Genomic DNA, 16,538 nt, shown 5'->3' on the forward strand with positions numbered 1-16,538 from the left:
GTAATCTACAACTGCGCCGTCAACAACACAGCTGTTTGGTTGCCTCGCAGCAAAACTCTGACACCGGGAGACAAGCTTTCCTCCATGACGAATCCTCTCGCCTCATCCTGTGTGTGCATGGGTCCAATTAAAGCTACACTGTGTAACTTTTTTAGTTTATTCTTAGCTTAAAACACTTAGTTCTTTCTAAAAATATATGTGCTCATTAATGTATATTTACTTCTTTCACGTGATCAAGTATTCTTGTAAGTTTATAATATGCCATTGAAAAGACATACGGGTGAGGGGTTTGAATGCCGGTCGCCATGTTGCCCCTCCATCTTGAAAGTACATTAGCCAGAGAGGGACATTCCCGTAAATTCAAGCTTCGCCTTTCGCGTTTTAACACTCGATGGCACCGTTTTTATTTTTCCCTTTCCCTCAAGCTCTCCCTCGCAATCCATCACATCAACCCATCTCTGCTCACGGAGAAAATGATAAAGCCTACAATGTAAACTTTGCCTTACACTAGTGATGTCGAACAATATACAGAATAACGATAGCACTGATAAAAGTTACTTTACTAGCTTGCATTCGTCTGGGAACCTGATAGCTGATGTTAGCAATGAAATGGTAAAAAAACGTACAACTATTATTTATTTTACAAACAACATTTACTGACAAATTAAATAACTGCAAATTATAATAGTTTTGAAGAGGTTGAACAGGAAGCCATGTTAATGTTAATGAGTTCAAACGAAATCGTAATTGAGTCTCACCTTTGAAGTCCCCAAAGTGTTTTGGCTTTTATTATGAATATGTTAGACTTAATGTTATCTATAAGCTTGTGCACTCCAAAACAATAACAAAATTCATATTTATAAGGTATAAGCGCTCACTCCTGCCAATAGTGATGACATCACTCTGCATTTCAGCTTCTCATCAGATTTTCTGTCCAATCAAATGCACTCTGGAATCTGAAGCCCCGCCCCCCAGATTATAAATAGATGCTGAAGCTCGAGAAAACTACCATTCATAGCAATAGAAATTATCTGATCATAGTGATGGATGTTTGCAGCAGCTCTGCCGACATCATGTCTACAGATGAGGTCATTAAAATTACAGTTATGATAGTTTGATTAGAAAGTATATTTGAGACTATAAACTACACTATATTGCCAAAAGCAAAAATTTGAGACTATAAACTACACTATATTGCCAAAAGCAAAAAAAAGCACTTTTTTTTTTAAGGTCTTAGTCTTGAGACTGGTCTTAAGACCATTTGTTGAAGCTGTTAGACTTGAGACCGGTCTTAAAATCATTTGTTGAAGGCCATGATGGGTTGCCACCTGTGCAATAAGTCCATTCCTGACATTTCATGCAATTGGGAACAATAGCAACTCAGCCACGAGTTGATAGGCCACATAAAATCACAGAGCGGGGTCAGTGTCACAGTGCGCAGAAATCGCCAACTTTCAGTCAACAGCTCCAGACTTCTAGACTTCATGTGTCCTTCAGATGAGCTCAAGAACAGCGTAGAGAGCTTCATGGAATGGGTTTCCATGGCCGAGCAGCTCATCCAAGCCTTACATCACCAAGAGCAATGCAAAGCGTGGGATGCAGTGGAGTAAAGCAGCCGCCACTGGACTCTAGAGCAGTGAGACGTGTTCTCTGAGCGACCAATCACGCTTCAGTCTGACAATCCCATGGACGAGTCTGGGTTTGGCAGTTGCCAGGTGAACGTGACTTGCCTGACTGCAATGTGCTGCCAAGTGTAAAGTTTGGTGGAGAGGAGATTATGGGGTGAGGTTGTTTTTCACGGTTTGGGCTTGGCCCCTTAGTTCCAGTGAAAGGAACTCTTAATGATTCAGCCATATTAAGACATATTGGACAATTTCATGCTCCCAACTTTGTGGGAACAGTCCTTCATGTCCCAGTATGACTGCGCTCCAGTGCACAAAGCGTTGGTCCAAAAAGACATGGATGAGCGAGTTTGGTGTGGAGGAACTTGACGTTACTCTTTAAGCACGCACGACTTGCATACCGCTGACCAACGGAAGCTAGGTATTTTAGTCTATAGAGTTGTAAATATGGATATTTTCTTAGAAAAATGCACCACTTTACTTCAGAAGGCCTTTATTAACCCCCCGGAGATGTGTGGAGCAGTTATATGATGGATAAATGCACTTTTATGGACTTCAAAAATTACCCAACAGTCACTTCCATTATAAAGCTTGGAAGAGCCAGGACATTTTTATTATAACTCAGATTACATTCGTCTGAAAGAAGAATGTCATATAAAACGGATGACTTGAGGGGGAGTAAATTATGGGCTAATTTTAATTATGGGGTAAACTAACCCTTTTAAATCAGAATAAAATTAAACAAATGGTATCATGATGTAGGTATAAATAATTAGCAATTTAAAGAAAGTTTTACAAAAATAAAATATTGGGATTATATATATGTTTTTTTTGTTTTGTTTTTTTAATTGTGGAAACCAACTGACAGTAAAGACATTCATAATGTTACAACATATTTCAATAAATGCTGTGCTGTTCTTTTGAACTTTCTATAGATCAAAGAATACAAGGAACGATATATATATATATTTGCTCCTTGTATTCTTAGATCAATAGAAAGTTCAAAAGAACAGCACAGCATTTATTGAAATATGCTGTAACATTATGAATGTCTTTACTGTCAGATTTGATCAATTTAATGGTAGTGATATTTCAATATCCTTCTCTATAGAGTACTTCTATAGACAGAAGTTTCACATGCAAAGTGCCAATCTTCAGCTAACAGCACTTTTCTAAAATAAATAAAAAACAACTGTGTGAATGAAGTCTTAGGCCTAATAAAGGCCCCTTGTTGGCAGCAAAAATTAGTTTAATTGGGAGGGAAAGGAGGGAAAAAGTGTTGCACACCTCCTGGGGTTTTCCAATGCCACTTCAAGACTCTTGCATTATAATGGCAGCTCCTGGCAGAGCCGCACGGCCCTCAGAGAAGCGGGGTCAGGGCCCCTCTGCCCTCTCCTGAGCCCTTAATAAGGCTTCAAAGGGTCAAAGTGAAGATTACAGAAACTGATCGGACACTTCATGGTCTCCTGAAAACACAGCGACAAGAGATTTCCCACAAACCAAACAATGAACGCACAAACATCGTCTAAAATCTTCACGTGTATGAAATATAAAATGAGAATAATTTAGAAGTTCATAGTTTATATAAGGAGCTGTTTACACAACACCATTTTGAACAAAAACGGACAACTTTTTTTCCATTTTGGCCTTTCATTTACACGACAAAGGCATTTTGGGTGTCTGAAAATGCATCTTTTTAAAAACCGATACCATTATTGATGTCATGTGCATGCGTATTGCATGTTCAGTCTATAGGTGGAGTGTTTATTTGTCTTTTTTACAAAGTGACATCGCCATCTACTGGCCTGGCAGTGTTTTTAGTCGTTTTCACGGATCCATGTGAAGAGGGATCGTCTTGCCTGTCTGCGATGTGAATGTAAACGCAGCATCAAACTGAAATATCACCATAACTTTGATTTTTAAGCAATGAAACGCATATCCTTAACATCACACAATGTTAAAAAACTAGTTGTAAATAAAACAGTGACGATTGGAGTAAGTTTTACAAGAAAATATTATTTCAGTCTTTCTAAATTTCACGTTTAATTCAATGTGTCATGTGCCATTAAGATTTTAATATCTCTTCTGCTCACCAAGACTGCATTTATTTTGACATGACAAAAATACAGTAAAATTGTGTAATATTTTTTACAAATCCTTGTCTTCTATATGAATATATATTAAAGTGTGGTTTATTCCTGTGATCAAAGCTGAATTTATCATCATTACTCCAGTCTTCAGTGTCACTTAATTATTCTCATATGATGAATAATGTTGAAAACAGTTATATTTTTGTGGAAACCGTGATGCAGTTTATTTTCCAGGATTATTTGATGAATAGAAAGTTCAAAACAACAGCATTTAGAAACCTTTACTTCAATTTTTCATGTTTAAATCACTATACTTGCCAGTCAAAATGGTTTCATCGTATTTCAGGGCACGATACTCCACAAGTAGCACAAACAGTAATGCTTGACTTGGCAACTAAAACTAAATACATTCATACGTCAGATCTTGTCATCCCTCCAAACTACTAGACTATGCATCAATGCATTTTTTTCCTATAGGTACCCATTTCCTTCTTTACAACTGCTTCCAAGATTCATTTGCAGATACGGCATGAACATGTGGTCTACATTACAGAGGCACATCATTAGCATTTGACGGGGGGAAAACTAAATATGACTAGACTAACAGAGTTTCTATAATAATTATGACCCATAATAGGACTATGTCGCATTTCTTGTGTTTGCACTGCAGTCACAGATATTAAACACCAGCTGTCAAATCTGTGGAACAAGTGTATCAAGCTTAAATTCCTCAAAGAACAAAAGCAGAGAAAGCGTTTAACTTGTTGCTTTTTGCGTTAAATAAGACCTGGCAGTCTAAATTGCATATATCCCGCTAAGAAAATATCTCAAGCTCGCATCCCCTGCAGTCAGGCCAATTACTGCAATGAAGTCTGACGCGCTGATCGTCAGCAGACGCTTGAGGAGACGCCATGAGTGTTCAGAGGACGAACAATCACCTGGCTTTGACTATAGACTGATAACATTAGTACATGGCTTAGCATATAGCTAAGAAAAAACTATATACACACTGTAAAAAATTATTGTGATTTTAATGGTAAAGACTATAAAAATGCTATATATTTAAAAACAGTTTAACAAAGTTCCCGTACTATATAGGCTGAATAACTGTAATAGATCTAACCTTACATTTAATGTAATTTTATTGTAAAATACCGTTAAATTGACCGTTTTTGGAAGTGAAAAACCGTATTCCCAGAATTGACACTTAGGGGTGGGAATCTCTAGGCACTTCACGGTTCGATTACGATTCAGAGGGCTGCGATGCGATTATAAAACGATTATCGATGCATCTTTTTTTCTATATATTTTTTCTTTTTTCTCACATGGTGCTTTTAAAGCAAAGTATCTGTAATAACCCATAGTGAATTTATTTCCAATATATATTTTTAATAAAACAAATAGAAGCGATTTTACAAGTCAATAGAAAGGTTACGTTTGCCAGAATATGTCCCAGCATCGCAAAGAACCAACAGGAATACTTGTAGTAAATGAATACAGACTTCAGCATATTCTGACTCATTAACATAAAGTAATAACCAACACCATCCGGTTATGTGCAATGAGCAATATAATCCTTCAGACAAAAAAAATGTAATTAACATTTTACAAATTTTACATAAACATGTATAACGGTTATTTATTGTAAACATAACTTAAATCTGTTAAACCTAAAATGATGCTACCATATTTTTGACTGTAAAGTTCTGGCAACCACAGCTGCCCTTTTTTTACTGTACATTTTACAGGGATTTATTTTTACACTTTACCGTTTAAATCTACAGTAAAAGAAATCATATTAAAATTTAAATTAACTGTTTTCCATATGAATATATAAGTGTAATTTATTTCTGTGATCAAAGCTGAATTTTCAGCATTATGGGCCCTATTTTAACGATCTGAAACGCAAGTGTCAAAGCGCGAAGTGCAAGTAACTTTGTGGGCGGGTCTCGGCGCTGTTGCTATTTTCCCGGCGGGATAAATGGCTCTTGCGCCCGGCGCAAATCTGAAATGGGTTGTTCTGAAGTAGCTTCATTATTCATAGGTGTGGTTTGGGCGTAACGTGAATAAACCAATGAGAGCGTCATCCAACATTCCCTTTAAAAGCAGCTGCGCAAGTTCCATTATGGGTCGCTATTATTATGGCGTATTTACCAGGCGCACGCCAGGAGCGGTTCACAGCCGAGGAGACTGATGTTCTTGTAAGAGCAGTGAAAGACAGAGGAGTTGTGTTGTATGGGGATGGGAGAAACCCATGTGGCGCAATTGTTTAATGGAACAGCAAAATAGCACCAGGGATTGTTTGCGCCGGAACACGCCTCCTTTTATGCGCTGAACCACCCAGGGAGCGCAAGTTCATTCACTAGTTTAGCGACGTGCTTCTGTGGAGGGAAAAGCGCACTTTGCGCGGGTGCAAAATAGGAATGACACATGCGTCGGTGTACAAAGTCAATTGCGCTGGGTGCAAGATAGGGCCCCATATCTTCAGTGTCACATTATCCTTCAGAATGCTGTTAAATGCTTGATTCTGATTGGTTAACGAACGTTCTAATGTGTGCAGTTAATTCCAGGGAAAGGCACGGTTAAAGTAGTTCCAGCAGGTTTTGACAGCATTACAGCTCCATATCACTCCGCCAAATTATTTAAGTTATTTCAAAGGTCCTTACAGCTGATAACAGCAAAAGAACCAAACACACAACGCCACTGACCATACAAACACTTAAAGTAAACAATAGGATAAAAATGACCAACTATTTCAATGTTTTTTTACCACAAAATTGCATTTTATTATGTATTAAAAGCATACTTTATTCCGCTCAAACTAACACACAGTCGCTGCATTGATGATTTTATCAGTAAAATAGTTTAGAAACATAAAAGCTACATGAAATTTCTCATTAGCGAGGAAAAAACAACGCTGTTCTTGAAGTAGATAAACTTACAGTCAAGACGCTTCCAAATAATGATGAGACACATGCACAGACTCAGGTAATTTACATACACTTCATCTCTCTCTCTCTCTCTCTCTCCGTCTCCGTCTCCGTCTCTAATAAGTGCATTATTAACTGTATTAGTCTGCTATCTGTTGCTCAAACCGTTACTAGCTCTAAAAGGACGTTTTGGAATTAGAAATGGAGGTTTGGGATGAGATGCGTAAGAAAGTAGCCCCACACACAAGAGCGTTTTAAATACGAAAACCTGAAAAATGTCTTGAAATACATCATCTGAAAAATGTTTTGAGATATGGTGACTGTAGCAGAAGTATAACTGACTCTGGGCCATTGAATTATTACAAAATAATGCACACCGATGTGTAAAATATCACCCTGTAGCCCAAGACTGGTTTCCCACTGAAGCTAAGCAGGGCTGAGCCTGGTCAGTACCTGGATGGGAGACCAACTGGGAAAACCAGGAGCTGCTGGTAGAGGTGTTAGTGAGGCCAGCAGGGGGCGCTCACCCTGTGGTCTGTGTGGGTCCTAACGCCCCAGTATAGTGCTGGGGACAGTATACTGACAAAAGAGCACCGTTCCTCAGATGAGATGTTAAACCGAGGTCCCGACTCTCTGTGGTCGTTAAAAATCCCAGGATGTCCTTTGATAAAGAGTAGAGGTGTAACCCCGGCATCCTGGCCAAATTTGCCCATTGGCCCCTGTCCATCATGGCCTCCTAATAATCCCCATATCCTGATTGGCTTCATCACTCGGTCTCCTCTCCACCAATCAGCTGGTGTGTGGTGAGCGTTCTGGCGCAATATGGCTGCCGTCGCATCATCCAGGTGGTGCTGCACATTGGTGGTGTTTGAGGAGATTCCCCCTTCTATATGTAAAGCGCTTTGAGTGCCTAGAAAAGCGCCATATACATTTAACGAATTATTATTATTATTAAAATTACACATTTTCAAAAAATTAATCGCCCCATCGTAAATTATTCCTCACATATATTTACTAAAACAATTCAATATATGGATTCTGTCAATACGTTTAAGTTTGTCATTCAAATTTACATTTTAAACTGATTCCCAAAATGAATCACGGCCCACTGAAGTGAGTAAAAATTAGTGACACTATTAAAGCATCTTTATCCTAACACTCTCATACTTTAGGACACTTAATGGCCAATAAAAAAACACTGTAAAATAGTTATGGTTTGCACAATATTATCTCACCCAGCCTACAGCGAAACGCCCGTGATTGATGTCTGCATTTCTGCCATTCCTGAGAGAATCCGTCTCTCTGGATTGACAGGAACGTTTGCCTAGTAAACAGAGACATTCCACTGACACAGAGCGCTGTGAAATTTTCCACACACACACACACACACACACACACACACCTTTTCAGCTCAAAATCACATTACTATTTTGTTGTCCAGGCAGCAAAAACGAAGACAAGGGAAAAGAGTGTGAAAGTAAACTTTTATATTGAGCAATATCTCACTTGTAGCCGTGCGATATGGCTGTACATCAGCACGGCTGTGATTCGGCCTTGGGTAATCACTGATATACAGCCATATCGCACGGCTACGAGTGTGAAATTGTGTTTATACAACAGATCGACAGCGCAAGGGGGGAAAATTAACACACAAAAAACAACAGAGTGTCTTTAAAACCCCTCTTTTGTGCAGAACTACTTCCTTCCGCCAGGGATTCAAATCTCAAGTTGACGGGTAAACAGGCGAGCCCAAGCCTCCGTTACTGATTCAGAAATGCCACTTTAGAACTAATAACGAAGGAGTCGCTTCATTGAAGATTATTGTATTATGTAGAGTAGAGTATGAGAGAGATCGACTAAACCAGTGTACAGCTAAAACAACTACCTTGCTTACAACCAGTCACTGATAAAGACAGTCTTTGCCGCCATCTTGTGATGTAATAATGTAATGCTCACTGAAGTCGACTATTTCAATCACTGACGGACCCTTTCTCAATAACAAATATGCCATATTTATATAAAATAAACAATATTTGTTGAACAACAATAGCCATTATAAAAGAGAATAGGAAATAAACAAGCAAACAATTCAGTCAAATGTACAAAAGCAACGCTCGTGACATACAGGACTAAAATTAAATGTAGCGTAAATATAATTATGAATAATAATTATCCCCTTAACCAAGATAGATTTGCTCTAGAATATGTAATAGATTAATAAGATCAAAGATTGCCTGTTTGATAAACCCCAAATGAATTATATCTCATGTTTAACCCCAAGTGACAACTTCTCCCAGTTTCTGTTGAAGCCAATACGGAGCGACTTAAACTGCGATTCGTCGACTGGCCACTAGAGAGCGGCTCCAGAAGGAGCAGAATCTCATTGAGCCCCATGTTATAATGCCCAACTTTAAAGCAGAAAAAAAACATGTTTACAGCCTGATACAAATTGTGATTTTTGGCCTATACGGATAATTTTGCCCTTCATGACAACTGTGAGTGGGGAGAATTTTTTTTATAACTCATTCGTTAACATTATATAAAGGCTTAAAGTTCTGCATAATTAAGGGTGTGGTCACTTTGAGTGACAGGTGAATAGCCACTTATCGGCTGTCTGTTAGTCATCACGTCACCTAAGCTCCGCCCACATCCCGCCTCTTTGCCCATTGACAATTATCCAGGCGTGACACGCGATGATGCGCTGCCAAGATGGCGACGCCCAGCTCGTCTCTACTTTACGCTTCAGAACGGCTCTTCAGAATCCTATGGTGACGTCACGGACACTATGTCCATATTTTTTTACAGTCTATTGTTTAACCACTATCTGAATACATTAAAGGGGTGATGAATTGAGAGATTAACTTTGCCTTGAGCCTTTGATATATAAAAGGTCATGGCAATATAAGAATATCCTGTAAGTTTCAGAGCTGAAAACTTCCGTGTTAGTAAAAGAAAAGCTTTTATAGACACCAGGCCCAGAAAACGAGGCTCTCAAATCAATGATGTATTAGAAGAGGAAATGTGTACGCAGTTTCTGTAGCCCCGCCCACCGACTCGTGCAGCTAAAAGAGCAATAAACAAAGATAGCAAGATAATTGTTTGTAAACAAGACAAACTTTGGATTTTCAGACATATTGAGATTAAAACACAACGTTGTGCTTCTATATTGGATCTGACAGGAATGGTGCAGCACACTTATGTGAGTAAAACATGTTTTTATATGTGATAGTGTTGCATTGTTACGGATCGTATCTTCTTTACACTTATATCCATCGATCGGGTGGGCCAAGTAATAAGAAAATAAATCAATCGCGGGTGGATGAGAAATAAATCATTGTGTTTGTTTGATAAATAAGTTTTGAGAGCCTTGTCAGGAGATTATTCTGGTTGCTGCTTTCAAAACAATCCTTACAGGGGAGCTCATTAAATATGCAAATCTTATCCAATCCTAGCCGTGGGCGTTAACTTCCAAGTCTCCAGTGACACGCCCATCAAAACCCAGCGTTCAGGAGAGAGCCTCAAAACCAGTGTAGGAAATAGCCTATTACCTAATAGTTATGATGTTTTTGAATGTAAAAACCACACAAACGTCATTAGTTGACCTCAGACAACAGTATAAACAAATGTAAAAAGCTAGTTTAATGACACCTTTAAGAGCCAGCAGCAAATTCCCCAAGAACTGTCTGAGATGAAGCTGTTCTGAGCGGGTACACCAGCGATGAACACCCGCTGACGGCCTGGAGCTCACATCTGAAAGCGTCTGAATAAATCGTAAAATAGGCGCTGTGTTTATGTATGGTTCACATAGTTGAATCTAAATAACTACATTTCGTGACATAACAACAGTTATATTATTTAAAATTGATGGTGGATTTGCTCGATAGCCCTGACAGTCACTGCAAGCGGAGTGATACAAACGGTGAAGCGGTCTGAGTGATGATCATCACACGGCTGCTCTCAGCCAATCAGATTCGAGAACCAGAATAACGGTTGTATAAATTAGTTATAATAAGCAGCAAATCATCATATTAGAATGATTTCTGAAGGAACACATGACACTGAAGCCTGGAGTAATGAAGCTGAAAACCATTCTGCAAACATCATGTGGCAACAGATGACAACAATGATGAGAAGAGCGGGGAAAACACCGGATGTGGGTGAACAAACAGGCTCTATTCACTTCATAAATCCCCTTCATTGGGAACAGTTGCTCCGCTAATTAGCTTTTTATGGGGAAGTGAAAGAGGAAGCCGTACATTGGAGATTGAAAAAAGAAATTTCAAAACGAGACATTTCTAGCATTAAGTTCAGTTATGTGAATTAAACCTGACTTGCTTTCAAAATAAAACATATTTCTACAAGTTTCTGCTGAGATGATTTGATGTATTAAAGAAATAACAGAGTACATTGATCAGGTAAGAGGTTAAAGGGGTGTAGTTCACCAAAAAATGTAATTCATGTCATTAATGAAAATGATTCGGATCGTGTGTCAAACTGCTGAAATCACGTGACATTGGCGATCCGAATCATGAATCAATTCGCTGATTCATAACCGTTTGAATCTTTATTTGAGGATTGAACACAAACGCGGAAGAGAAGCCAATGCTGAATAAAGTCGTAGTTTTTGTTATTTTTGGACCCAAATGTATTTCTGATGCTTCAAGAGACTCTAATTAACCCACTGATGTCTCATATGGACTACTTTAGCCCCGTTTCCACCAAAATTACCCGGAACAATTTGTACCAGGAACTTTTTTACAGGAACTTTTCTCCCCCCAGACCTGTAACTGTCTGCGTTTCCACCGCGATCTAAAGTATCGTGAAGATTAGGCAGATTAGTCCGGTGATGTAGGACTGCGCGCGACTGCTCAAGTCACTGACCGACAGTAATCAAGTAATCAATATGACATTTTTTGTACCGATTGAAAGATTTAGTGGACTGTTTACATGAGACGTTATCTAAACCGATCTGGTGTTTACATGTGATGACTTTCAATCGCAATCATTTTGTCATATGCAGTTTGTGTAACGAACTGCTCTGAGACAGAAGGGTTGGAGATCCAAACGCAGTATTTATTAAAGGGTAATCCAAAGTCGTAGTCCATAGAACAGGCAAAAGGTCATACACAGGTAGGCAGTTCAATCAGGCAAACAAAACAAGGGACAGAGGCAAAAGGGTAATTCGAGACAGGCAAGAAATCCAAAGAACCAAGAAACATGAAACCATAGAAACGCTCAGAAATGCAGTTGACACTAAACAAGACATCGCAATGAATGACAGAGATAACCAGGCTTATATAGGCAGAGGTAATGAGGTAATGAGACACAGGTGTGAACATTGAGTGTTAATGAGTCAGAGGAAAGGATTATGGGTCATGTAGTTTGTGATGGAGTGACAGTCCGGGGTGAAGTGCCCTCTGGTGGTGATCACGGGCACTCACACTGGTGAATTGTGACAGTTTGTCTGCCGCATCAAAAATGTCGCCGCTGTTTTCTCCAGCAGCTGGAGTGTGTTAACTGTGGCCATAGCAACTCTTAACGGCCACCAGGACTAATACAGTATTATATAAGCTGTTTATCTGTTGTAAAGTGTAATAATCATCTCAGAAAGAAAAAAAAACTTCTGTCAGGTGAAATAGTCAAAACTGCCTGGGGCAATATACGCTGTGTCATTATTCCAACATTATCTTCATAACTTACGAAATAAAAAGTTTACCCCTGAGAAAAATGAGCTTTCCTCTCTTGTCAATATGAGCGCGGCGCGCGCTGTCACGTCATGTAAGGACACACACTTAGGTAATCGGTCAGGTCGTTTACATGGTGAAAAATAGACTGTAAAAATATTAATAATGAGTATGAGAGATCAAGCTGTGCTGCTTTTGCTGGTTATGTATAACGTTAGGTTTACTAAAGAGGTAATTAACAACGACAGAAAAGAGCAGCATATTCAGAAAGCTTGTAAAGCTAGATTTAAAATGACAATGTATATTATTATCAGCTATTACGGACATTGCACGTGAGATGGCTGAGACGAACGCGCGCCATCAGACAGAGAGCAAGACTGATATTTACTGAACGCAGAACGGACCTCGCAAAAGACTTTTAAAAATGCCGGTTGAAATAAAATGCTGCGTGAGCTCAACCAATCAGCACGTTCAGAGCCCAAGTCCCGCCCTCGAAAGTTCCTGAACTTTGAAAAAGTACTACCTCGCGAGCAGGGCCGTTTGGAGGGGGAAATATTTACCCAGAACTTCATTTAGACCCTGATTCCTGCGGTCTAAACACACCGAGTACCACCCAAAGTTCCTCAATACAGTTCCTGCGGTGGAAACGTGGCTTAAGATGATGTTTTTATTCCCTTTCTGGACATGGACAGTATAGTGTGCATACACTTGCATACGCTCTCGGACTAAATATAAAATATCTTAAACTGTGTGTGAAGATGAACGGAGGTCTTACAGGTGAGGGCCGACATTAGGGTGAGGAGTTAATGACAGACATTTGATTATTGGGTGAACTAACCCTTTAAGAGCTTGCATTAAAGGCCAGACTGTGCTTCACTCATGCTTCAGATTGATATCGCAGGACTTGGACAAAACAGACTCTTATATTGTTTCACTTACTGTCCGGCTTGTGGGAAATGTATTTTGTGGATGCAACACAAGCTGAAGAAAAGTGTTTTTCACTCCCATATCCCACACTTGGATCGATCCCGATCTTTGCCCTTTAAATGGTTCCGTCTGGCTTGAATTTATAGATGTGTTAGTATGCGGGAGGAGTGATTCAGCATTCGCGGTGCTATCATGGCCGATCAACAAGTGTCCAGAGAAAGTGAGGTCAGTCTCGCCTCCGCCTGCCAAACATGAGCGCATCTGAATGCGGAAGAGCTCGCTGAATCATTCAAGGGCTTCTGGAGGTCAAGGAAATGTCCTCATTCATGTATTTATGCATTTTTAGGAACATGTCTGAGGTGCATTTGACAGAATAAATAAATAAATAATAAATGAAATAAATAAATATAGAAAATAAAGCCTATTTTAGGAACATTATTCATTTTAAATTATTAAATAAATTATTATATTTAAAGATAATGTATAATATGTAATATTATTTTTTTGAGTCCATTCATAATTTAAAATAAATAATTTTTATAGATATTTTTTATAAATAAATACTTATAGGACATGAAGCCTACAGGAACACAAATCATTCTTAATAAATCAATAAAATTCGACCAAAAATTGAGCCTATCAGATTCAGTAATATTCATAATTAAAAATAAATAAACCTTGTGTCAACATAAAGCCAATTTAAGGAACATTTATCATTTAAATAAATGAATACATACATAGATTATGTAATATAATACTTTTTCTCTGATAGAAAATAAAGACCGTATTTTAAGACCATAAATAAATACATATATTGCATTTTTTATAGAAAATAAATCCTATTTTTAGGATCCTTAACAAATAATTAATTAAATTGCAGGTAGAAAATTAAGCCTATATCAGATTCAGCACCATTATTAACTATTAAACTATTAAAATATAAAATAAATACTTGTAGAACAAGAAGCCTATTTTATAAAAATCATATATAAAACAAAAATAAAATTTCATTAGAAAATACATTTTTGGATCATTGATGCTTAAAAAGTTGAATTAATTAATTAAAACTTTTCAACAGAAAATTAAGCCTATATCAGATTCAGGACCATCATTTTAAATAAATAAATAAACTGTACCAACATGAAGCAAATTTTTGAATTATTCAAAATGTTATATAAAAATATCCCTCACTCACCTGTGGGCGGGGCCTCACTCAGGTATGGGCGGGGCCTCACTCACCTGTGGGTGGAGCCTCACTCACATGTGGGCGGGGCCTCGATCACATGTAGAAGACCTCGTTTAGCTAAACTTTGAGAAACCCTGGTGTAAACCATTTTCTAATACAGTCCCTTTTCTTTTTCAGCTCTTTACTGAAGTAGTGTATTGGCCAAGCGTTCACATCTGCATTGGTGCACTAGCATACAGTATTTTTCTAGCATAAGAATCAAAAGCTTCTAATCAAGAGAGTGTGCCAAGAAAAGACGTACTAAAGTCTGGAGAAACGAGAGGAGAAGAACACAAAGATGCGATTCAGAAATGACACAAAGCACAATGGTGGAAGGAATAGGCCTAATATGCATTCGTCTTAAATCTTACTTTTGTGACCCACACAACTGTTCTAAAAAAAACAGCTCTGTTCAATCTCAACTCCCTCCTGCATCAAGAGGCACATTCATCTTTCAAATATCCTTTACTTTTTTCCACAATCAAAAGCCAGGATCCCTAATGGATGTTTTTGTAGCTCAACTAAACAGCTTAAGCAGAGCGAAAGATCATATGGAGAAATACAGAACCAATTAACTTTGACAAGATGAATATGTAAATGTGAGCTGCACGCTTTCCTGTCAATAACAAAGGACCCACAACAACATGTCATGTTTATTTATAGCACTTTATACAATAGATTGCTTTAAATCAAGCAGCAGTATTAAACTTGAAAAAAGTGACAGTGTCGCTTTCGATTAGAATTACAGCTTCATTCTCTCCAGTGTGTTCATGTGTGTTCAGTATGTCTTTATTCATTTCCTAATAAAGACAGAGCTTATTTAGGCCACGCCCACACCGGGGGGGGGGGGGGCAATCCAATAGTAGTGGGTAGTTCGGATCATTTTACTGACTCGGATCTTTGAGTCTCGTTCAGCAAAATGAACGAATCTTTTTTCGAGTCATTTCGAGTCATTTCGTTCATTTCACCAAAATGACATGTTAAATAGCCCAACACATCTAGTACTTATGAAAATGTTGATTACATTTTAAAACTACATACAAATAAACTATAGGGTACAGCAACCAAAGCCAAATTATAAGAAACTGAAATGTTTAATTAATTGATTAGTTGTTGGGTCAGGCTATTGCAGTCTCTCTGTTAGTTCACCTTACCTCCTGATCCAAAACATTCTTTCTCTTGCAACTTCATATTTATTACGTTTGTTTTCCGCCTCTCGTGTCTTCGAGCTCCTCGAGACGACTCGTCTGTGTCTGACTCTGATCAGATCTGGGGGCTGGGCCGCCCGGACCGTGCGTGACACAGGTCCGGAAACAAAAATGATTAGTTCTTACGAGTCTTTCGGGTTTGAGTCTTTCGTTCTTCCTGTTAGTCCCATAGAGTCTATGCTGTCAATAACGGAAACAGAAAAGATTAGTTCTTTTGATCGAGTCTCGGGTTTGAGTCGTTCGTTCTTTTGTCACGTGACTTGTCACCGTATAGAACACAAGTTCACAACCTTTTTAGTAAAAAGCACGTAGTTATTTATTTTATTTTTTTATATTATTCTCAGTTAATATCAGACATATACAAATATGGGAAATATATTGACTATTCAAGTCTAACATCACAAATTCAATTAGACTAATTTTGAATCAACTGTGTGTGTGTGTGTGTGTGTGTGTGTGTATATATATATATATATACACACACACACACACACACAGCATGTGACTAACAGCAAGAACGAAAGACTCAAACTCGAGACTCAAAAGAACTAATCTTTTCTGTTTCCGTTACTGACAACATAGACTCTATGGGACTAACAGGAAGAACGAAAGACTCAAACCCGAGACTCAAAAGAACTAATCATTCGGAGATTCAGAGCTGATTCAGAGGCCATATGTTGCGTAATGCGCATGCACGGTCAACACAAAATGAACGAATCACTATCTGAGACAACTCGGTAGTCCCGAGTCATAATAAAGATTCGTTCAAAATGAATGAATCGTTCATGAACGACACATCACTACAATCCAACGCTCTTCATTGACTTAGTATTGCGAGAAGCGGTCGCCTCG

At 38.4% G+C, this 16,538-nt stretch overlaps 1 protein-coding gene across 1 annotated transcript in view; it reads right to left on the reverse strand.

Annotated features, from left to right (window-relative positions):
* Positions 1 to 16,538, reverse strand: part of disp1 (dispatched homolog 1 (Drosophila)) — a 102,923-nt gene that overhangs the window by 67,987 nt on the left and 18,398 nt on the right. The gene's annotated exons all lie outside the window — the stretch shown is intronic.

The sequence above is a fragment of the Pseudorasbora parva genome, chromosome 15 (genome assembly GCF_024679245.1).
Source record: "Pseudorasbora parva isolate DD20220531a chromosome 15, ASM2467924v1, whole genome shotgun sequence".
NCBI classification, from domain to species: domain Eukaryota; kingdom Metazoa; phylum Chordata; class Actinopteri; order Cypriniformes; family Gobionidae; genus Pseudorasbora; species Pseudorasbora parva.